We start from the raw sequence: 24,852 nt of genomic DNA on the forward strand, positions 1-24,852 counted from the left end.
TGCAGGCTGGTGTCCCTCATATATTGAAATAAATTCAGTGGCAGATAAAGATTTTTAGATTTATTATCAAAGCTTATATTTGATATATTTTCAGTCTGTAACTACTGTAGAGTGTTCCCCTACAGTATGAGTACTGTATGAGTACTTTTTGTCGGTGCTTTTTCCTGTTTGTATATACTAGTTTACTCTGGGGAGCATCTCTCTGTAGAAGCTCATTATAGCTACTGTATACATGATTTGAGTGGACAGTCTATCCACATATACATGATATTAATGATTTATAGTATATAGCTGCATACACACACAACGATTTTTTTAATGATTATCGTTAAACGATATAGTTTAACGATAATTGATGGCAAAAATCGTTCACTTTCTGAGTCAAACGATGAACGATTATCGTTCATGCGCGTTCACGTTTGTAGTTTGTCGTTTGTAGTTTGTCGTTCAGTCAGACTTGTCAACTCAACGATTTTCATTAAGGGAATATGCAAAAATCGTTTGTAGTTCATAAAAATCGTTCATGACATTTAGTAAATTAACAACTTTAGTAAACGATTTTAGTAAATTTTTTCAAGGGAAAAAATCGTTTACTCAAATCGTTCATTAAAAAAATCGTTGTGTGTGTATGCAGCTATTAAGTCTCTACTGATTTAATACTATAACTGCATACACACACAACGATTTTTTTAATGATTATCGTTAAATGATATCGTTTAACGATAATCGTTTGCAAAAATTGTTCACTTTCTGAGTCAAACGATGAACGATTATCGTTCATGCACGTTCACATTTGTAGTTTGTCGTTTGTAGTTTGTAGTTCAGTCAGACTTGTCAACTCAACGATTTTCATTAAGGGAATATGCAAAAATCGTTTGTAGTTCATAAAAATCGTTCATGACATTTAGTAAATGAACAACTTTAGTAAACGATTTTAGTTAATTTTTTCAAGGGAAAAAATCGTTTACTAAAATCGTTCATTAAAAAAATCATTGTGTGTGTATGCAGCTTAATGGTGCATACACAAGATCAGATTTTTCCTTCAGATATGAACGATAACGATTTAAAAATCGTTCAGTCGTTCATATCTGAAGGAAAATCGTTCATATCTGACATGCCTGAACGATGGACGATCAACGATGCGCGTTCCCGTTTGTCAGATAACGATATCTGACATCTGATGGGTTTGCAGTCAGACTTGGACGATTCCATTCATTTTAATGCAGTCAAAAATCGTTCAATCGTTCAAATCGTTCAAAACTTTGGTAAAATCGTTCAAATCGTTCAATCGTTCATCTGACAAGTCTGACAAATCTGACCGTGTGTATGCTCCATAACTCCTGTGCAGCCTGCTGTCTCCCCTTTCCCCATTCCCTTTGTCTCATGGTTTGTATCTTATCAAGGTCCATTTGTAGCCCGTTACCGTATATATAATATATATATATGGCCTTGGGACATATTCTAGCTGAAAAATAAATATCAGTGTTGAAGCTTAAAAATGTAGCACTGTCTCTATGCAAGAGACCTGTTCGCCATACCATACTTTATGGTAATTAATGTTGGAATACAAGATGCACTAGTTATTCATTTGGAATGACTTCTTTCCTTATTGCCTCTATTAATGTCATCATTGGCAATATCTAACTACGGCCCTTTGCTTTAGGTACCCATAACTATTACATCGTTTATTTATAACACTCAGAGCTGCTGCACACTATTTTTAAATACTGTAAAAGTATCTTGTATTTGGGCCACATGTGAATTTGATTGCTCTAGCTAGCTTCATAGTAGAGGTGATGCGCTGCCAGTGACTTCCATGGGGTGGCGCACGACGCCTGCTCTTATAGTACTACGTTTTATGATGAAACCCAGAGAGAAGGGACAATTATGAAATGTTCATGCATACGTTCTAATGTGACGCCAATGTAACCCAACCCGGGCAACGGGCCAGGCATCATAACATCACCACCTAGGAGGTGGACGTCTTTTCAGTCCTCTCAGTGTGAATCAAGGTGGGGGATTGGTAGGAGGTGGTGCTGGAAGGGAGGTGCCAGCTGTGCAAGGATGGAAAGGAGGAGGAAGGGCGGGGGAGCTGAGAGATTTGGAGAAGCGAGAAAGGCTCCGTATATGGAATGGATAGGAGTTCCTTAATACAACAGGTACTGCGATGTGAGGCTCTCGCCACAAGATCTCCCCAGCAAGAACCTTGAGGACATGCCAGTCATCTACATGGATGTTCTACAAGGTAATTTGGGCAACACTGATACTTATGCCAGTACTGCCAGAGGCTACTGCGCTTGGCAGGAAATGTCCCCATGTCACACAGTAACTCTCTGTGAGCCTGGTGAAGTGTGCCTGATTAGTGCTGGCCGGTAACTGATGTTGTGTTGTGTTTAGTTGGCGTGTGCTGTTTCTGGTAACTGGTTACTGATGCTGGGATACTTGCATTTAAGTTTTAGATCTTGGAGTTTACATCCATGTGCCAACAATAAGCGCATGATGAGTTGGTAATGACAAAGGAGAGCAGATGAGTATGAACATGGAGATTCCCTCTTACATGTGGATCACTAAGCACTCACATTTCCCAGGTTAGCTGTGATTACGGATGTGTAAACGTATGGACATTTGTTAACCACATCTATAAAATATTGATGGCTTACTGTAGACCGGGATCACTTATTTGTAAGTGTAATGTTAAAATCCACTCTTCAGTCTTGCTTTGGGTTTTCAGTGCAGATCTGCTACACGGAAGGCAGGTAGTGTATGTAAGAAATCCTGTTTCCCTGTCCTGTAAAACCGTATCAGCCCTTTATACTTGAATCTATTGTAATAGGGAAGTACCGTGTAGCACTTAATGCTATTATAGTGTACAGCCCACATAACATTGCTGTATTTACTGTAGCTGTCAGAGAACATTCTGCATTGTAATCTATAAGATCATATTCCCCACAGGCTCAGCTATACTAGTAATAACTAATGTATAAGTCTGGGTACACACCTAGATTTCTATACAATCTGTCTGGTGGGAAGGAAAATCTGGTAATGTGTGGGAGCAAATGACAATCAAATTTTGCTCCCAAACACTGGAAAACGGACAATGGTCGTTCAGACAAATTGGCTAAATCAGTTTGATTTAATCAATTTATCTAAACAATTTTTGCTCATTTCTGGCATTTGGTAGCACAGGGATGATTGTCATTTGCTCCCATACATTACCAGATTTTCCTTCCCACCAGACAGATTGGTTAAACACCTAACGATTTGTCCAATCTGAATGCAAATGGTTGCATTTGTAGGTCAACATCTGACCACACTAATTAACTAAAGGGCTTGAAGCACCTGTATTACCTGGAGAATTAAGCTGGGTATACACTAAACCGATATATCTGCAGATCATGGTTGTTCACTTCATACACACTAAATAACCATCATATGTGTTCTGTGTGATGGAGGGGGCGGGTTGCACCCACCTCCCCGCAACTGCTGCTGCTGCAAGTGTATGGGCGGGCGGCTGACCACCCGTACACACACCATGATGCCCCAATATATCTGCAGATGTATTGGGCATTAACTGTGCAGCACAGACGATGCGATATGTCTGAGCGACGTTGTTCAGACATATCGCTGGGTACACACTGGCCGATGATCGGCCAATATAGCTGCCAGTGTGTACCCAGCGATAGGCTTCAGTGTTAGGCTAAATTGGACGTAGATTGTTTTATAGTCGCCGTCTAAGTGGCAGAACCTGCTTCTGATGGGGTATCAGATTCAGAAATTAAAATAAATAATTTTAAGAAGACAAGTGATTTTACATAGTAATAAAATACATATTTTAACATTTATCAAGTGTTTTGTGAAATTATCTGTTTTCTTTATCATGTTGGTTTCAGTTCATGTCTTAACAATAGACAATTGTAGGAAGTGTGAGGGAGGTCAGCTCTTCATATTAACACAAGATATTTCTGTCACATAAACGTGGCCACTTCCTGATATGCTGCACATTTTATATTGTCATACAGGACTTTGAGCTGTAATCACAAATTGCCATTCTGTTTTTGCCCTTTATTACTCTTGCATTTAATTTATAGTGTTATGACTTTATTTTATTCAACTTTTAATTAAAGCTCTATTAACTTCATTACCAGTATCATACAATGGCATTTTTTTACTGAACTCTGACAAATGACATTCAGTCTCGGTGCAGGACAGGAAACTTACGAATGTGAAACAATAATGGGATATGGTAATAGAGATCAGTTTCTTGTCTTCAATGAACTACTCTGAACTTGCACCTGCAATAGTTGTTATGGTGCATACACACGATCAGATTTTTCCTTCAGATATGAACGATAACGATTTAAAAATCGTTCAGTCGTTCATATCTGAAGGAAAATCGTTCATATCTGACATGCCTGAACGATGGACGATCAACGATGCGCGTTCCCGTTTGTCAGATAACGATATCTGACATCTGATGGGTTTGCAGTCAGACTTGGACGATTCCATTCATTTGAATGCAGTCAAAAATCGTTCAAATCGTTTAATCGTTCAATCGTTCATCTGACAAATCTGACAAGTCTGACAAATCTGACCGTGTGTACGCTCCATTAGAGAGAGAGAGTGGGTCTTTGAGGGAGCCTCTGCAACATCTAACTAGGCTTTCGCATGACAGGGGTATTTTAGATGTCAGATGGGTGACCGCTTTAAAATGCAGGATTCTCCCACACAAGTCTGGAGCATTAGTGTCTATACATTGAAACCAGGGCCAGTTCTAGACTGAGTAGAGTGCATAGTGAAAAGTGCCTTTGGCAAAGTCCCTCAGTTGAGGATGTGCTGTCAGGGGCTGGCTGAATGGCAACTCCTAGCCCAGGAGGATCTCCCAACCTAGTGATGCATTTTGAGTCATCACAAGAGGATGGATAACCCTTTCACACTGCTTTGCCGGGTCGCACCTGGGATTTTATACACAATTCCATCCTGGGTGTGAACCTGCTGAGACCCCTTTCAGACTGGCGGCCTGACCCGGCTTATTGCGCGGTCGATGACGTGCCAAGCAGGCGCTTGGAGATGAGATCATCAAAATAAATTGCAGGTTATTTCTAGGATTTTCCACTACAAAATGATGCATTTTTCCTGAAAATCAGTTCAGTAGATTTTGCGTCAACTAGGAACAAACCTACAGATACAACGTTCTTATAATATTAATATAGATATGTTAGCATTGGCGCTTCACAGCACTGGGATCATGAGTTTGATTGCTGACCAAAAACGTACGAGTGGAGTTTGTATGTTCTCCCAGTGTTTGTGAGGGTTTTTGGGTAGTCTGGTATCATTCTTTTCCCAAGTGCCTAAACTTCACCCTAACCCAGAGGTTCCCAAACACGGTCTTTCATTTAACCACATGTGCTCAACCATGGATATCTCTAAAACCTGAACTGCTGGGGTGCCTTGAGGACCGCGTTTTGGGAACTTCTGCCCTAACCTTTAAAAATTATGAAACAAAAAACATGTCGCCCGTTTTGGGGCACCATTTCCCAGGATTATTCTTCCAACCCATGAAGGTATAAGGTGAGGCAGCCATCTTGGGTGCACTACATAGCTAAACTGGGTGGAACATGCAGTGCCTGGAAGAGCTAACATTTAATTGAGGAACTACAGAATACTAAAGCAAAATACACAATGCTTACTAAATCATCAGAGCTATGCATTGTTCATCCTACACAGAAGAGTACCAGGAGGCCTACGCCATCTTAGCCATACTACATAGATTACGGTGGGCAGGATAAGCAGTTTGCGGAAGGGTGGGAATTACATAACGGATATGGGCCTATTTATTATCGGGGGGGCCTATTGGGAAATTCTGTATTGCTTCGGTGCAGAGAAAGCAGCTTTCCCCATGATCCCTAGAGGGAGCTGAACCTTCTTTGCAAGCCGGTGTTCCTGCCCATAGGGAACTAATGCCATCAAGGAACTAACGCTGTATATTAGGCTACTATCTTTTATGCATGTGTTACGGGTCCATAAAGGTTCATAAATAGGCCCTGTTGAGAGAAAAACTTTTATCCTCAGAGTGTTAGGTTTTCATACTTCTTCTGCATACATATTTGAAATCCATCTCTAGATATATAAAATAAAGTCCCCAGTTTAGGAGCTGCCTGTTTGTTAATATTTTGACACTGGACAAATTTTGATGGGGTTTTCACTATTCTATACAGCATTGGTCGAGGAAGGTTTAGGTGTATGAAACATTCTTCTTTGACAAAAGGGGCCGAGCAGCGACCATTTTACTGAAGCAAGTCACAGAGAAAGCTGTTGGTTGGTGTGTGTGTGTGTGTGACTGCTGCTGAGGGCTGATTGTCTCTCTGAGACAGTGAGAGCCCATCGGAGCTAACTGTGTGCCCTGTGGCTTAGCAGCAGCCTTGAGAGAGGGGAGGGAGTAAGGGACTGAGCAGGGTCAGAGCGAGAGACAGCCTCCAATGTACCCATGAAGATGCCCTGATGCAATAGCCAGGAAGGAGCTAGAGGAAGCATAGCTATCAGGAATTAAAAAAATCAATCAAACAATCATTTGATGATAGACCAGGAAATACAGGCTACATTGTGCAAATAGGACATTGCTCATCGCCATGTTTGGCAGCTGGAGAGGGGTGCGCATGGAGGCAGGGGACGGGTGAGAAGCAGGCGGTTGTGGTGAGATGCAGGGGGTATTGGTAAGAACAAGTGGCAGAGTTGAGAAACGGGCCTGTGGTGAGATGCAAGGGGCTTGGGTAAAATATAGGATGCTGTGTTGAAATGCAGGGGGCAGTTGTGAGAAGCATGATGCTGTGGTGAGGTGCAGGGGACTGGGGTGACGTAGTGCAGGTTGTTATGCGGTTCAGGGGGCTGTGATGAGATTAAATTGCTCCCATGCGAAACTGGGTCAGTTCACTAGTATTCTATAAAATAAGGTTTCTTTTTTTTGTTATTCTTTTGTCAATCTCTGAGAGTATTGGGGTCTATTCATGAACCAGAGAAGAGCCTGTTTAGCTGAAACCAGTGCTCTTCTCTGCTTCGTGCAATTCATGGAGCAAGTTTACTGTGGAGAAGTGTATTACTTCTCCAGTGGCACCCCTGCTCCAGGCCTGCATCGCATCACCATACTTTTTGTGAGTGCGATTCATAAAGGAACAGAAAGCTCAGCTTTCCGTTCCTCTCCTGCAGTACAGATATGCCATCTGAGGATGGCGTTCTCTGTAACGCAAGCTGAACAGAGCAGGGAAGCTGCATACTATCCTGCTCTCTGTCCGGCACCCAGCGCTGGCTCCACACCCTTTTCCCAGCGTCCACTGCAGCAGGTCTAACGTGACCTGCTGCTCTCGGATGCTGGGGCATGTGCAGTGAGGAGCAGGCATATCAGGCTCCCGATATGTCTGTCTTCTCACTGCGTACAGGGTTCGCAGAGAGGCCGGACACTGCCCGAAGACACCGGACAGGTAAGTGTACATGAATGGCTACTAAACATTACTATATATCGTATCCATGAGATGCGATATATAGTGAAATCTTTTAGAAGCCTCTGCATGTTGTACATGAATAGACCCCTTAATCTCTTCTGCAGCTATGGCCTTTCTTTGTTATAGAACACTACAGAAAAGCTTCCAAAGTCTGTTGTCCTGCAACTTGTTATACAGTACATTCATCCATTTGAATCTCTTCCTGGTCCTGTTATAAGGGGGGCATCCACTACACGATTTTAGCAGGCGATTGAACGATAACTGTCGTTATCGTTCAATCGTTTCAAAATCGTTCATAAATCGTGCAGTGTTTGGTCGTTAACGATCAACGATGTGCGCTCCCGCTGGTCGTTTGATCGTCTCGTCAGTCGACTGAACATGCAGGTCAATTTCACTTGATCTATTAAAGATAGTTTGCAAATCGTTCAGACTGAAAGATAAAATTTCAAGGGAAAATCCTTTAGAGATTGGACAGGGAGTACGTCTAGTGGATGCCCACCTATATCTATCTATCTCTAAATTGTATTATTTTCCTGCTTCTCCACTGTATGTCATATTTGCCAACTCTCCCTCATTGCCAGGGAGACTGCCTGAAGTAGTAGCAATCTCCCTGTCTCCCTGCAGAGTCTGCCTATCTCCCTGATTGCACCTTACTCCCATTATGAAGTTGTTATATTAAAAAAAAACACATAATACTAATGATCCCATTTGAATGTATTTATGTCCCTGCATTGGTTATAAGGCACAATGATCCCTATGGCTACATGCATTTTCTGAAAAGTATCAGTGTGTTTTCATCAACAAATAGATCTTACTGACTGCTTTTGGGCTCGTTTACATTTGCATGTAAGTTAATTTTATGATACGCCTCTCAGATATAGCCATACTTGCCTACCCTCCCGATTTGGTCGGGAGCCTCTCGAAAATCGGGTGCCGCTCCCGACCTCCCGGGAAAGCAGGCAAGCCTCCCGCTATCAGCGACACGTCTGCCCCCCCCTCCCTGCACTTACTATAAAAATCCCGGCAGCGGAGGGGCCAGTGACGTGATTCGCGCTGAATCGCGTCATCACGGCCCCGCCCCCTGCCTCACAATCCCTTTAAAACCGGCATTGTAAAGAGGGGGCGGAGCCGCGATCACGATGACACGCCCCCATGCTCTGCCCCAAAATGCACGTCACCCCCGGGCCCGCTCCCTTTTCACCGCGACCTGCCCCCCGCCGAGAAAGCCCGACAGCTCCCTCCCGGAAGGAGGGAGTGAAACATCGGCATGTATGGATATAGCACTACACGCCCACTTTTAACATTCTATAATAGGTGTTGCTGTCACAATCTCACTAAAATGCTTTTTTAAAAGTAGGTAAGTATGCTGCATGTCATCCTCACCTGCTTTTTATATTCACCATACTCGGGTGTCTCCCCCCTCTACTCTCTCTTCTACATGAACAGTTTGTATGTTCTTGTATTTGTGTGGGTTTCCTCCAGGTCCCTCTGGTTTCCTCTCACACTCTAAAAATATACTGGTAGATTTGTTTGAGCCAGACAAAATAAACACTATATTGTAATTGTATGTGAGGGACTTTAGATTGTAAGCTCCAATGGATCATGGACTCAAAAATTAATCTGTGCAGCGCTGCTTAAATTATGATGCTATATAAAATATAATCACTTTTTTATATATACAGTACTGTGCAAAAGTTTTAGGCAGGTGTGGGAAAAATGCTGTAAAGTAAGCATACTTTCAAAAACAGAAGTGTTAATAGTTTATTTTTATCAATTAACAAAATGCAAAGTAAATGAACGGAAGAGAAATCTAAATCAAAACAAAATTTGGTGTGACGCCCTTTGCCTTCAAAACGGCATCAATTCTTCTAGGTACACTTGCACAAAGTCAGGGATTTTGTAGGATTATAGTCAGGTGTATAATTAACCAATCATACCAAACAGGTGATAATGAGCATCATTTTCATATGTAGGTTGAAACAGTCATTAACAAACAGAAACAGCTGTGTAGGAGACTTAAAACTTGGTGAGGAACAGCCAAACTTTGCTTCAAAGGTGAGGTTGTGGAAGACAGTTTCATGTCACAGGTCATACACCATGGCAAGACTGATCCCAGCAACAAGACACACAGACCATTTTCCTGACGAAGGTGCGTAACAGCACAAAAACGCGTTGAGCTTCTCTAGCTACCGCCAAGATATTTATCCATTATTCCCCATGGGGTACTGAACATTTGCCACTTATACTCGTTTTTTGCTGTTGAATAGAGCTGTTTACCGGCGTGGCATTACCTGACCTGACTTAACCGCACATGCTGCGATGTGGATTTCCTTCTACTAACCAGGCTCCAGTGATACCTCGAGCCTGTCTCAGCCCCAGAAGCTGCGTTTTGCATCACACTATCGGGCACCTCGATTACCACGGCTACCCTGTCCCTGCCAGAGTAAAAAGTACAGTGTGTACCAGAGACGAGCGGGATGCCTGGATGTAACAGACAGGATTTTTTTACCTGTCTTGTGTAACGGTCCGTTAACACTCTGGACATTGGAGCCTGACATCAGGTAACAAGTTAGAATTGCCGGAGATCCATACAGCAGCACCAATTCCCAGTGAGGAGACAGTGCATGGATGTGGTAATTACCCACTCTTCACTAACTGAAGAGACATTAGTAACTAATTACAGGGCAGTGTTAAACTATTTTGATAGCATACATTCCTTTCGCGAGTGACTAAGTTGTATCCATTAATTGTGATTTTGAAGAAGCACAAAGAAACAGTGCCCTGATCTCAACATCGAGTCTGTCTGGGATTACATGAAGAGACAGAAGGATTTGAGAGAACCTACATCCATAGAAGACCTGTGGCTAGTTCTCCAAGATGTTTGGAACAACTTCTCTGCTGAGTTACTTCAAAAACTGTGTGCAAGTGTACCTAGAAGAATTGATACTGTTTTGAAGGCAATGGGTGGTCACACTAAATATTGTTTTGCTTTAGATTTCCCTTCTGTTCGTTCACTTTGCATTTTGTTAATTGATAATTTCTTAATTTTTTTTTTTTTTAACACTTCTATTTTTTTTAAAGCATTCCTACTTTGCAGCATTTTCTCCACACCTGCCTACAACTTTTGTAAAGTACTGTGTGTCTATATATATATATATACATACAGACACACAGTACTTTACAAAAGTTGTAGGCAGGTGTGGAGAAAATGCTGCAAAGTAGGAATGCTTTTAAAAAAATAGAAGTGTTAAAAAAAAAAAAAATTAAGAAATTATCAATTAACATATATATATATATATATATATATATATATATATATATATATATATATATATGCTCTTAACATGGAGTCTGTCATAATGATGTCTTTACTGTTTTTTCCTGTTCATCTTGGATGGTTACGAATATTTTGCTATGGGATCTTGCTAAATTCTATCCAGTTTCCTTTTATGAATTCCTTTATTTTTCCTTATTAGTGTGGCACAAGTTTTGTAGTGTCTGTCGTCTTTGCTTTTGCTTGTATTGTTGCTTTGAGCTCCTGGGCAACCTCTGGTCTGTATCGAGTCTGTAATGTTGCCATGGTACCTGGAGCCTAGTTCAGAGATGCACGTAAACCAGTGGGTGTATGTACATCTCTGATGGTGTGAGATCTGTCCATGAACAGATTCCGCACTGCACATCAGATCAGGTTCTGCAAGATTGCTCGTAGTTTCCTGGACTCCGCAGCCTGATTTACAAACGGTGGCCGTTTGGGGGCAGAGCTGGGGTGGCGACATGCAGCATTGCACACCTGTTTTCTGCTGAAGCCAAGGATGCAGCTTCACTGGCTTCAGCAGTAGGATTTCCCCAGTCATCTTGAGTAATCAGATGACCGATGTTCATGCATATGATCCGAGGATGTAGCAGCAGATCAGAGAAGGGGGCAGGAGGCATCTATTCACACAAGATGCCTCCTGCGGCATTAGCATGTTATCACACAGCCACTGTGTACAAAGACGCAGCGGCTGTGTGATTAGCGTACATCTCTGAATCAGGCCCCAGATGAGTTTATGCATTTCAGGCTACACTGCACAGTTGCACCATGCATGGCAGCACACATAAGCAGCTTTTTAAATGCTGCTGTTTTCTGTATGTGTTTAGTCTTGCTAAAAATCTACTCTAAAGAATTGGAAATGTTGCCAGGGTTTTGTTACAGCTTGCTCTGTTGGGCTGAAATAATTCACTTTTTATGATCTCCTATATCTTGTGCTGGCTTCCTGTGTTAACACAAGGCCGCTCTGTATATTTCCCCTTGCTATGCGCCGAACCTTATTCAATCAATGTGGTATCTGCTGTTTTCCTCTTTGTTCATATTTTTGTGCATGCGCCATCACTTTAAAATAGGGGCAGTCCCCCATCTGTTATAGAACTACACATTCCAGCATGCACCGCCAGGGCCGCCTTCAGGGGGGGTCTGCTGGGCCTGGAGTCCCGTGTCCGGAGAGAGCTAGGGCCCGGTGACAGCAGGGCAGTAGATGTGAAGAATCAGGCTTCGGCAGCCTGGGAGAAACAGCGCAGCGCCACCGACGGTATTTGAAACATGGCACCATCCGCGAGCATTACAGCTCGCGGACCAGCGGCCAATCAGGAGTGGCCACGATGGCCGCTCCTGATTGGCTGCTGGTACGCGAGCTGTGATTTGGCTCGCGGCCAACGCCATATTTGAAAGACCGCCAGCAGCGCTGCACCGTTTCTCCAAGGCTGCCATTGTATATCTGCGCCGCTGTCTCCCGGGCTCCGCTGATGCTGACAAACAAGGTAGGACTCAGAGTCCCTGCCTTATGCCCCTCCACCTAGTGCAGCTGGCCTTCTCTACCCTAACCCTCTACTCCAGCCAGCCTTTGCCTGCCCTGTGCTCCCCTTGTCCAGACAGCCTTCTCTACCCTGTGCCCTCTAATCCACCCATCCTTCCCTGCCCTGTGCCCTCTAATCAAGCCAGTCTTTTCTGCCTTGTCCCCCCTTCCCTGTCCAGCCTTACCTGCCCTGTGCCTCCCCCCCCTTAATAAACCCAGCCTTCCGTGCCCTGCCCCCCTCTAGTCCAGCCAGCTTTCCCTGCCCTGTGCCCCCCAATTAAGGTCCAGCCTTCCCTGCCCTGTGCACCCCCAGCTCAGCCTTTTCTGTGCCCTCCCAGTCCAGGCTTCCCAGCCGGGTCCCCCCACGTCCATCCTTCCTTCCCGACCCCAAACTTTGAGAATTTTTAAACTGGTTCAATCACCAATTGACGTCCCACCCCACAGTGTAACTCAACCCACATTATACACAGCTCCGCCCACCTCTGCACCATCCCCCAGGGGGGCCCTGCCTATTTTGTCAGTACCGGGCCCCACGATTTCTGATGGCAGCCCTGTGCACCGCCACAGTTTTGCTATTTGGCCATGCTAAAGCTGTTGGGATTTGCAGCTGGAGGGCTGCTTATTGCTGACATCTGCTTTTAAAACATATGGATTAACTTTAGATGACTATCAGTTTCTGTCATCAGGGGTTGGGTACAGGGTCCCTGTGTTCGGGACGACGGCGGTCAGAATACATACAGTGACATCCCGACTGTCAGAATCCCTACAGGATTAGTTAAGTAGCCTAACCCCTATCCCCCCCCAACCCATCTTTCCTGGAGCCCTTAATGCTGCGCTTCAACTAGGCGATTAAACCTAGCGATTGAGTGATAACGACCGTCGTTATCGCTCCATCGCTTGGTAATCGCCCGCAAATCGTGCAGTAAAATGTTAAAAACGACCAATGATTCGTGCGCCCGCTGGTCGTTTTTTAACACCAATCATCGCCCGAATATGATGGTCAACCTGACGACCGCCGTCAGGTTGCCATGTTCTGGATGATTCATCTGCATACACTGACCGTTCAGTGTATGCAGTTCATCCCGCGGGAGACGACGACGACGTCGTAATCGTGTCGTCGTCCCCGAATCTAGTAGTGGATGAGCAGCATAACTCACCCTCTAGTGCCTAGCCCTACCCCCTTCCCCCACCCCTTCCCCTCCTAAGTCTAATTACCATTGGGATGTAAGCAAATGGGATTCTGGATCTGGGATTCCTGCGCCGTTATTCTGACCGCTGCCATCCTGACTGCTAGTATGCCAACTACATGTATTAATATACAGCCAACCATTAAACATCATAGCAGTGAGTTTGCAGTCTCCGTTGTCTGAATGGGATGACCTAAAACATAAGGGGGACAATGGGCCCTGAATACTAGGATTGTCAAAAGTTGGGCAATTCCTTTATGAATTGAGATTGCTGATCTTAATAATAATAATAATATTATTATTAAGGTGTTTTTTATTGTGTGGCACTTTTAAGTGTTGTGTGGTCTTTCTTTGTGTGCTCAGCACACTTCTATACCACATAACACATACAGAGCGTGGTCGCACAATGTCACTGCATCCTATAATCCCCACCCTTGTCTGTTTAGAACAATGCATCATAAACACATCAAACAAGTTCAGCTTTTGATATTAACGGGTATTCAATATAGGAGCGATAACATCGTTTTTGCGTTAATATCGGAGGTATGATGTCATTATCGCAGGTTTTACATTTACACCGTATTCAATTTCAAAGACTTATCGCAGTTTTGAAAAGTCTTTGATAAAAAACGGGGATAACTTTTCACCATTGAGTAGGTGTCGAAAAAAAGTGCAGAATTGGGGTTTAGGGGTGCAGGCTTAAAAAAAATAGCCTGCACCCCTGGGAATGACATTTAGAAAAGAACTGTCAAAAAAAGTTTTAAAAAAAATAGGGACACCCCAAAAAATTAATTTAAAAATTGGGGTGAGAAAAAAAATGGGAAAAAATTGTTTAAGAATAGGGAAATAGGTTCAGGGCTATTCTGCAAGTATGCGGCAGGTGTTTTCTAAAATAGATTTTTAGCGGCAGGTGCACAAATGCAGAATTTTAAAAAACTTACTTTAGGGACATAAAAATATGCTAGTACCCATTTTCATGTACCCCAAATTTGATGGGACCACTTAAAAAAACTAAAAAAATTACCTAAGTGCTCTTCTGCATCACTTCTTCAATGTCGGGAAAAAAACACCTGCTGCGGCTATTTAAATCCCCGACTTTCAATTAAAACCTAAAACGGGGGTACCCATAGTGATTCCCCCATGTTTTTACAACTTTAGGGGGGTCTTACAATTTTTTTAAGGAAAAATTCGTAACTTTACGCAAATCCAACTTCGGAGTTTCCCGTTTTCGTTAATTTTATATTGAATACGGGGATAAGCGGGAGCGCGCCCGATACTTTAACGCAGGTAAAAACTCCGATATGAAACGTTAACTTCGACAGTGAAGTTAACGTTTCATATTGAATACCCCTCTAAGACTGTTGCATTAGTTCATAGATTTTTAGCTGTGATTTTGGGAGCGTCACAGTGCAGCATGCACATAATGGATGTCTTCTAGTAAATTACCCTTGTGGTGATAGGTAGGTAGGTAGATAGATAGAGATATCTATCTATCTCTATCCAGAATAATCCGCACACACTTCAATATAGCATAATTGCTGGGGTGCAACATCAAAGTCCAGTCTGGGTAAAAAATCCTCAGACAAAAAATATGTTGTAATATGGGGGTGCACTCACCAGACTTCAGCCAATTCATTGGATTAATAGCTTTATTCCATAATAAAAGATCAGACGTTTCGGTCCTCTTTGGACAAAGGTCCAAAGGGGACCGAAACGTCGGATCTTTAATTATGGAATACAGCTATTAATCCAATGAATTGACTGAAGTCTGGTGAGTGCACCCCCATATTACTAGATAGCGATAATATATATTTGTAGAAGTTAGACCTGTTTAGGGTTTAACAAACAAAATTTACAGTTACATTGGGTTAGTAAAACAGATTGCTTATTTTTGCTTTTATAGCATACAGGACACTGATTTGTGGTGATAAGCTAAATATGTGCATTGCATGAAGAAAGACAGACTGAATTTTAATAATTTGTTTCAGAGTGTTCTCTCCATGGGCTCAATTTATTAACATTATTTTTACTAAAATAAAGTGAAAAAGGGTGTTTTCACACCCTTTTCACATTATTTTAGTTTCATCTACAGTTACTATAGGGCAATTGGAGTAGAATTCGTAAAATTCTACTCCAAGCCCTAATTATCACTTATGTTTAGTAAGCAGATTGCATTTCCCATAATTGTAATGGGAAATGTGATCTGGCCAAAGTTACTAAAAATAAAATGTGAAAAAATACCGGGGAAAGCCCCGTGATAATAACACCACCTGGAGGTGGCGTTATCCAGGGTCTTCCCCAGTTACCGCACTCCTGCTCTGCTCTAAAAGGCAGTGCAGAGCCCAGAGCCGGTCCCAGTGATCAGCTGTGTGGTTTAAACAGACCACACGCTGATACACTGTAAAAAAAACAAACAACTTACCAGAATCCAGGGCCAGTGATCGGTGCCCCGGTGATGTCCTTCCTCCGGTCAGCTGGTCTCCCATCCTGAACTGGGGACCAGTCGTCACCTGACTGGGTCCCAGTGCAGGATGGGATGTCAGCTGACCGGAGCCACGGAGGACATCAACGGAGCACCGATCACCAAAGGTAATTGTAATTAAGGGAGGGGGCTCGTGATCGCAGGGGCGGGGCTTAGCGGCGGCTGGTCGGCACATGCGTGGGCACTTGTCATGGTATTTTTTGCGAAAATAATGTGATAAGTGTGTGGAGGGGATTCGCAGGGACAGAGCTTCATTGCAAGCTCTGTCCCTGCAAGGGATTTGTAGTAAATCCCTGTGATTTTGCCTGAAGTCGCAATGCGAATTCAGTCGGTAATATCACACTACAATCTGCATTACAAGTGCGGATTGTAGTAAATACAGACCCTTGTGTTTTAGGATAACCTCTTATCGTTTTGCTTTGTAAGAGAGAAAGTGGAAGATACACCTATTGTACCTCTGATGAGCAGTAACAATTTTACATGACTTCAGGAGTTCTTTATGAGCCTTGGGTATTGACAGCAGGTTGAGGGCGAGGCTCTAAGCTGTCATATTGAATGGAGGGAGATCATACATGCTAATTGTTACAGCCTATAAGGTATCTTTAACAATATGAGATTGTGCTTGAAGCATGTTTCCCTGACAGCTATTTACATAATGCTTTTGTATTACTTAAAGCCTACGAGACCTTAAGGAAAGCAGATGCAAATAGTATGCAAACGCCTTCATTGCTATTTGCTAAATTCTCCTATGCTTGACGCAAAGTCACTTAAACACCTCAACCTGTTGTGTTGTCTTTTTAGTAACACGTTCAGATCCTTTTCAAATCCATCTCCTTTATGCACGTATGTACTATTTATATAGCAGCTTAGTTTTAGCACACAATCCATTCGGTCTGCAGCATGCCCGGGTGCCCTCCATGATGTTGAAATAGTGACAATGTATAAGGCGGTTCTCTCAGGACTTCAGCAGTAGCGATCGGTGATGCAAACACCTACTGGACGCACTGTGCAGTAATCAAAATTTACTGTGTGTATATCTATATTTTTCTCTTGATGTGCCCTTACAAGATTAAAATTACATTCATGCATGTATTTCATACACGTATAGAAGCATATACATCCATTTTTGTGTGTATGTATATAATGTAATGTATTCTAAACTATAATACGTATCAGCATGAAGCTATTTATTACTGGTGTGTCTGCTATATAATAATTATTTTCTATTAAAGTGATTCATATACAATTTTGTTATTTAAGTAATAATAGCATTAATCTGTGCTTTCAGTCTCATTCTGCATCTGTCCCCATTAACAATTTTACCCTACAGCGTCACAACCTCTTAATCCTTTTTTATTTATAATTTTCCACATAATCATTCTTACACTTTTCCCTCTACTCCCATCCTTATTCCTGTCTTATCACCCCTATTATCAGTCTCCTTCCATGATCAGGGAAGCGGGCATGATTATTCATCATGCCCCTTTTAGATATTGGGATGCAGTTTATAGACCGGCGGACTAAATGCTGCCGGTCTATATCCCGTCTGGAGAAGCCCGACGGGGGACTTAAGATAGCGTCGAAATATAGACGACTATCTTAATCCCGACGCCGGAACGCCAAAGAACAACAACACGAAAGAGATACGGCCGGGGGGGCCTTAGCGTTAGCCACGGGGCGCGGAGGGTTAGGTTTAGGGAATGTAGCGGAGTTAGGATTAGGTTAGGTTTTGGGGGGGAGGTTAGATTTAGGCACCTCCTTTAGGCTTTTAGGGTTAGGCACCCCTAAGGGAGCGTTCGGGTACTTACCAGCTGGCGTCGGGATCTCCTCCTGTCGGGATTTGAACAGACAGTATTTCCTACCGATCCCTATATATCAGCCCTCCTCATCCCATCACTACATGTAGGAGAGTGCAGTGTATTGACACTCTGGCAATCCGCTCCCCCTGATTTGTTCACGCATCAGTCCGTCTGAGTCTAGAACTCAGAAGTGCAGGAATGGCGACATATAGATGTGTCCTTATACATCTTTGCTCCAGTGGTGCTAAAAAGCTCTCTTGGTGTGCCAGGTCGTGTAAGACTCTAGCGCTGGGCATCTTTTCTGCTGAAAATGTGATGCGACTAGGACGCACCAGCAGACTGTGCTGATTAATGTGATGTGTGACACTTGCTAGGACTGCAATGTGCACAGTACTGGTTTTCTCAATAGAGATAACTGATTCCGTTTCACTTTTAGGTACTTATTTGTGACTGCTGTTTCATAATAATGTATAATAATGTATACTTGCCTACTTTTTTTTTTTTTCTCTTCCCGGAAGAATCCTGGGTAAGAGAAGCAGGAGGGTGATGATTTTAACAATTTGCATCATTAAGCCCCACCCCCTCACTGTAAATTGCTGCGATTGGCTCGTATTGGGTGGGGCCAAATGATGTGATTAATGAAGAATTGCGTCATTAAGCCCCACCTTCTACACTGAGACCCGCGATCGCTGCGGAAATGCTCCCCATTCTGCCCACTTCACTAGGAAGTGGGTAGAAATGCCTACCCTTCCGGGGGTTCTGCGAAATCCGGGAGGGTAGGCTTGTATGTAATAATATAATAAAAAATTGGTGGGATCACTTTTGCATGTTTGGGCAATTTGCCGATCATTGCTAGCATCCTCTGTTATCATCCAACTGTCGTATAACAGACCTCTCTGGCCCTGCCACCTTTTAGGGCACTGTCTGGCTGTCCCACCCATGGGCCTCAGTGTATCGAGGAGGGGGGTGGTGGTGTTTGGAGGTCATTCTCCCTCACCTGCTGCTTTGTCCAGTGTTACAAGAATATGATGCACGACCACACTCCCCTTATCGTTTCCCCCTTCCCAAATACTGAGAAGTGTGCTTTAAGTACCACTTTAAATGGCTGCAAAGGAGGGTAGGTTGTGAGAGGAAGGACCAATCACATTTCAAAGTGCTTGGGGGAACACCACAGTTTATTTTAATAATATTACTATTATTCAGCAAATGTCTATATTTTCTGTTGTCTTCCATGTTTGTCAGCGCGGCTGTTATGTCCTAGCATGCAGTCTGGTGCTACAGGAAGTGCTCTGTTAATTCTCTGCCTTTTTTTTTTTTTAGAAGAAGAAAATGACCAGTGACTTGTCTGACATTAATTAGTGGTCAGACAAGGCCAATTTATGCGCTTGTGATAGACCTGATTTGGGGCTTATTCTAACAAATTTCGTAGGGCTCCACAGGGGAGACAATGGGGGTGTAGGTGGTACTTGGAGGACCGGACACCAACAGCAAAGCTTTTCCCCCTATACCCCGCCTACAGCATGAGGGCAACTCGTGCTTCGTTGGTGTCCGTCAGGAGCTGGTTCACCGTTTTAACAGTGGGGCTGCAAGCCCAAGCTTATTCTTATGATTTTATTTTATTATCATTCATTTTCCTGCTGATCAGCAGCACGAGACAGTCTGCACTGCTGCTCTGTCACCCCTCCATGGCAACCTGACACCAGCCCTTGGCTAGGTACTCCCGGTGGGGCTGTGAGGGGGACCTAGCTAGCAAGGCTCCCCGGACCCCAGACTGCAGCCGGGACTCAAGGGGACAGGTAAGGCGGATTCCCACTTGTGGGGTTCCACGTCTAATGCGCAGTCTTGCCTCCGGTCTTGGGAGACAGACTGGAGGCACTGATGTGGACATCGGTTCGCCCGGGACTCCGCTACAATACAAGCACTGGCGCAGGGCACAATTTAAGGCCAGGGGACTCGGTGGTTAATTTCAGCATAGGGGAGAAGGCCCTCCCCCAGCTCAGGGTGCCATCGCTCTATGGTCTTGCTGCTCCCTCACCCTCCGCCCCTTCTGACACTCACGGCAGCCATTTTCTGCAATCAGTCTCCGGGAATGCTGGGTCCAGTCTCCTTGTGTAGCTCTCCCAAGGGCCAGGTTTATACAGCGCTATATCCTACCAGCCACTGCGATCTGTGTAGTTGATTTTAGTGCCCACTGCAGTTACATTGTATATTCTGCATTTGTATATGACTTGTGCTAGCGCTGCTGTATGTTTTCTTTTTTTCCTTTTACTGTCAGCTTATACCTTTCCCTTTATTCTACTATAACCCTGGCATACTAAAGTATAGTGGGTTCATTATACTTCACATCTCTCTGTATTGTGAGGGCTATCACATACTATATATTGCTGTTGTGCACTATACTGTGCCATATTGCACATATATCTGAGTTACTCTCTGCACTGTACCAGATTGTGTGTTAAAATATTCTTGCAGATATGTCTGGCAGAGACAAGAATAACAAACAACTTGTTGCTCCCACTCTGGTGTCTTGTAAGTCCTGCTCAGCAGGCTTAGCTTCAGAGGACCTCATTCAGGATGTTTTTTGTACATCTTGTTATACTGCCCCGGGCTCACCAACTCCAGTGTCCTCTCCTCACAACCCACCCTGGGCTACTTTTTCACAGGTGCTGGCAAACATTGCGGACCACCTAACTGTCCCTGTGGTACCTCCCCCTATGGGATGGCCACAACAGGTACTCCCTGCATCTCCTTTGCCTCTCCCATGGGTAGACGTACTTTCTATGTCAGTGCAGAGTCTGGTGGATACCTCTACAGCCTTTCAACAAATGTTGCAAAAGGAGAGACCCTTACCTAGTAAGCCCAGGGGCACCAAGAGGGGGGGAGCAGTCCGGCACTGCGCGCCCCCCCCCCCTCCCCCCCTCTTGCATCGCTGCTGTGTGCTGGGTTGCGCTGGGAGACTGCTCGCGGCTGCTAAGAAGCAGCCATAGCAGTCTCTTATGCCTGTGGGGGAGCGATCAAGCTGATCGTGCCCCCCCATTGGTTATGCGGCAGGCTGAGGGGGCTCACTGTGCCCCCCTTGCCAGCGCTTTGCGGCACTGTAAAACTTTATTTACTTAAGGGGGCGTGGCTATGCCTCCTGCGATTAGGCCATGCCCCCTTTTTTTACTGGGCCCGGCGCGGCTCTTGACGGGCCTGAGTAAACCTACCAAGTGTGCTGTTATCTTTCCAGTCCACCCAGCTATCAGATTGTGAATTATCATCTGCGGAGGCAGAAGACTCAGACCTCTCTCACTCTGACCCCTCCTCGGGAGACGAGGAACCCTCCTCTAAATTTATTTTAGACCTGCACTTGTGAGAGCTGTAAAATCTATTCAAATAGAAGACAGAACCTGCTCCTAAGGCAAAAGAGACAGTATTTAAGCGACAAAGGTTAGTTTTACCAGAGTTTTCTCACTCTGATCAGCTATCTGAGTGAGGCATGGAATATGCCCAGTAAAAGATTTCAGCTGCCTAAACATTTAAGTTCCTTTTACCCTCTTTCCGCTACTGATTGCACTAAATGGGAAGTTCCCCCAGCAGTGGATTCCCACGTGACGCTCGGGCCAAGGATGCTACCTTACATATCCATACTGCAACCTCCTTGAAGGAGACGATGGATGCTTGTCTAAAATCTATATACTCTCTTACAGGAGCTATTACTCGTCCTGCCAGGGCTACGGCCTGGGTGGCAAAAGCCATTGAGAGTTGGGCAGAGGCCCTAGAAGATACATTTCCCTCTGATGCTTCGAGGGAACAGCTGTCCTACATATCTCGCATTAGAGATGCAGTCTCCTATTTGGGTGAAGCAACTATGGTTACGGCACTTCTAGCTTCCAAGGCATCTGCCACTTCTGTAGTAACCCACTGTATTGTCTGGCTCTGCTCATGGAAGGCAGATTCAGACTCTGGGGATATCCTGCTTGGCCTATAATTAGACAAAATTGTGACTACCTTGGCAGCTTCCAAAACGGCGTTCCTGCCCTCTGCCTATAATCAAAAGCCTCGGATGTAATCCTTTCGGTCCTTTTGTCCTCGAGGAAAAGCTAAAGGTCAGTCCTTTCCACGGTAAGGACTAATGCCTCCAAGCCTAGGACCAAACAGACCTGGGATACTATACGTCCACCTACCAAATCTGAGGACAAGCCTTCAGCCTGACTGGGCAGGCCTCTCCCTTCTCGATTCGCCCAGTTCTGGTAGCAGACCACATCAGATGCTTAAGTAAGAGAAGTGGTCTCCCACGGATATGCCCTCTCCTTCCTGAGGTGACTTCCCCCCCCCCCCCCCAACCAACAGTTATTTTGATCAGGACCTCCATTGGAACCAAGCAAGGCACTGCTGCTTCAAAAGGCCACTCAGTCCTTACTGCTCTCAGGAGTAATAATTCTGTCCCCTCCTCACAGCGAGGGAGGGGCAATTATTCTACCCTTTCCTTGGTTCAGAAGCCCAATGGGTCTCATTGGCCTATCCTCAAGTCTCTGAACAAGTTTATCAGGGTGTCCAGGTTTCGTATTCAAACCCTTCACTCTATTATCCTGGCTATGGAGCCTGGGGACTTTATGGTGTCTCTGGACATACAGGATGCTTACCTACATGTACCTATAACACCTTCTCATCAACAATGTCTCTGGTTTGCTATACTACAGCAACATTACCAATTTCAGCCTCTGCCTTCTGGCCTTTCAGCAGCTCCTCTGGTCTTTACCAAGATCATGGCAGTTATGGCGGCCTATCTTCGTCGTCAAGGGATCAGACTGCTCCCATACTTAGACGATCCCTTGCTGTTGGTCAGCTCCCCACAAACTCTTTGCCGCCATCTACAGATAACCATTGCCTTTCTACAAACGCACGGTTATTTGATCAACTGGAAAAAAAGTCTTCCTTGACACCTTCTCAAAGAATGGTACATCTGGGAGCATATACCTGCACATGTTTAATGAAAGCAGAGGTTCCATACTATGTTGTTGTTACCTTTGTCAGAAAGTCGTCCACTAAATAATAGACTGAGTTATATTAATCAGTCACCAAGATCTAAATCTACCCTGGCCAAGCTCGGATTATCCATGAATGAGCTGAAATCTGTTCTGACTCCATCCCATAGGAAATATCCCTTCTTTTTCTCTGGTTTTTCTTCCAGAAAAGTGGTCAGAATTTTAAGTTTCAATGATAGTTCAAAGTCAGAAAATACGTTTAAAGGACAGACCAAGCTATTAAAAAAATGAAGGCCTTACACCTGGAGCTTTTCCATGTTCCATTACACTGCAAACAATCACAAAACCTATTGAAATTTGCATTTCTTATGTTTGGGGAGCATTCACTCAGAACCAGGCAGTGAGAGGAAAATGGTCCACAATGGAGCAGTAGGTTTATATCAATCTGCTCAAGTTAAGGCCAGCCACATTAGTCTTCAAAGCTCTCATTCCCTGTCACCTATGGGAATTTGCAGTTTAAATTTGTCTGGATAATAACTGTGGTATCTTACCTGAACAGGATGGCATGCTCTTGTTCTCTGTCACAAAAGCCCTAGGGATTAGGAAATGGGCCATTCAAAGGCTATTCACCTAACAACAATTTTATTCTGGGAAACTAATGAACTGGACAATTCTCAATCGATATCTGATTTTGGGCAATGTTGCCTTAAATTAATATTTGAAACAATCATTCACACCTTTTAGGGGTTCCTTGAATAGATTGTTTTGCAACTCTTTTCTAAAGCTCCTTTTCCCACCTCTGTGTCCAGAGTATGGGACTAGTGATCATTCAAGGGGGGTGTAAAGTCTTTCCCATGGTCAGACCTTATTCTCCCATATGTTCTCCCACCACCTGCTTTTTACTGAAGATACTGCATAAAATGAGAGCAGATCAGGTATCCCATTTAATACTGGTTTATTCTCAGGGTATTGTTTCCTCTAATCATTTAGATGTGCAAAGGGCCCAAAATTCCTCTGGAACTCTCCAAAGACTGCTTCCAGGGTACTTCAGATCTCCTGGACAGGTTGCCACCGTGCATGTTGAGAATGACATGAATGGGCTACTAACAAGACTCAAGATTGACTTCTTCTACAGAAGTCCTTCTGTTTGCCTCACTGAGGCAATTCAAGGACCAGATATTCTACCATGATTAGAGAATATTATGGCTTAGTACTGCTAATACAGCTAGAAAAGCTCTTGACTTTTTATCACCAAGGCTAACTGAAGACATTTTACCATTGCTTACTCAGAGGAGTTCTTTCCTACCCAGCACTTTTATCCAATACTTGGAATATAGAAGCTGTTCTAACCCTCTAAGCTACCCTGGACACAAGTTTAGAGTGTCCTTTTTATTGAGAAAGTTTGCATTACTAGATTTAGCCTTAGGTGCCAGGGGTGCTGGGCTAACCTTATTATGTATATTAGCAATCCAAAACACTCTCCTTTTTGAAAATCGTATAGTTGAGTTTGATATGCTCAAAGATGGGACAAATCCAATTTTTCGGTAGTGATAAAGTATGGAAATTTCCCTATGCGCAAAATAGCAGCCTATGTTGATTGTTCTTTCTTCTTTTTGTCATATATTACTTGGAGGTTGGGGAAACCTCTTTTTTAGAATAATCAACCCTCCGGCGCTTACTAATATGTCAGACCATGTACAGAATATAATTAAATTACGTTCCTTTATAAAGAAGAGTCATATGAGTTCTTTCATCTCAATGGATTTTTTCATATGGTACATCATCTTCAATGAAAGGTATATATCCTCATGGATAACGAAAAATCGAATATGTAATATAATTGAAGAGAGAAAAAAAAAGTGTAATATTTAATAAAACATGTACATCAAAATAAAAAATATGCAAGTAAACCTAATAATCCTACCATTAGAATGGAGGCGAATTACCGACAGGGCTTGTAGGAACTATAAGTAACATCCACGTTACAAGTTTTAAATAGCTAGATGGAATACTGAATCGTGCTGGAGTCCCGCCCCCCAACACAGACTCGCAATCTGCCTGGTACCGTCTCCTTCCAAATAGTCACTTAGCC

General features: G+C 43.7%; 1 protein-coding gene across 1 annotated transcript in view; it reads left to right on the plus strand.

Annotated features, from left to right (window-relative positions):
- The first annotated feature begins 1,961 nt into the window (after positions 1-1,961).
- GCNT1 (glucosaminyl (N-acetyl) transferase 1) overlaps positions 1,962-24,852 on the plus strand; it is a 42,962-nt gene continuing 20,071 nt past the window's right edge. The window contains exon 1 of the mRNA XM_088464049.1: positions 1,962-2,245. The gene's annotated coding sequence lies outside the window, so the exon portion shown is untranslated. The remainder of the gene's footprint in view (positions 2,246-24,852) is intronic.

This window comes from Taudactylus pleione, unplaced genomic scaffold (genome assembly GCF_031769625.1).
Source record: "Taudactylus pleione unplaced genomic scaffold, aTauple2 ptg001573l, whole genome shotgun sequence".
Taxonomy (NCBI): domain Eukaryota; kingdom Metazoa; phylum Chordata; class Amphibia; order Anura; family Myobatrachidae; genus Taudactylus; species Taudactylus pleione.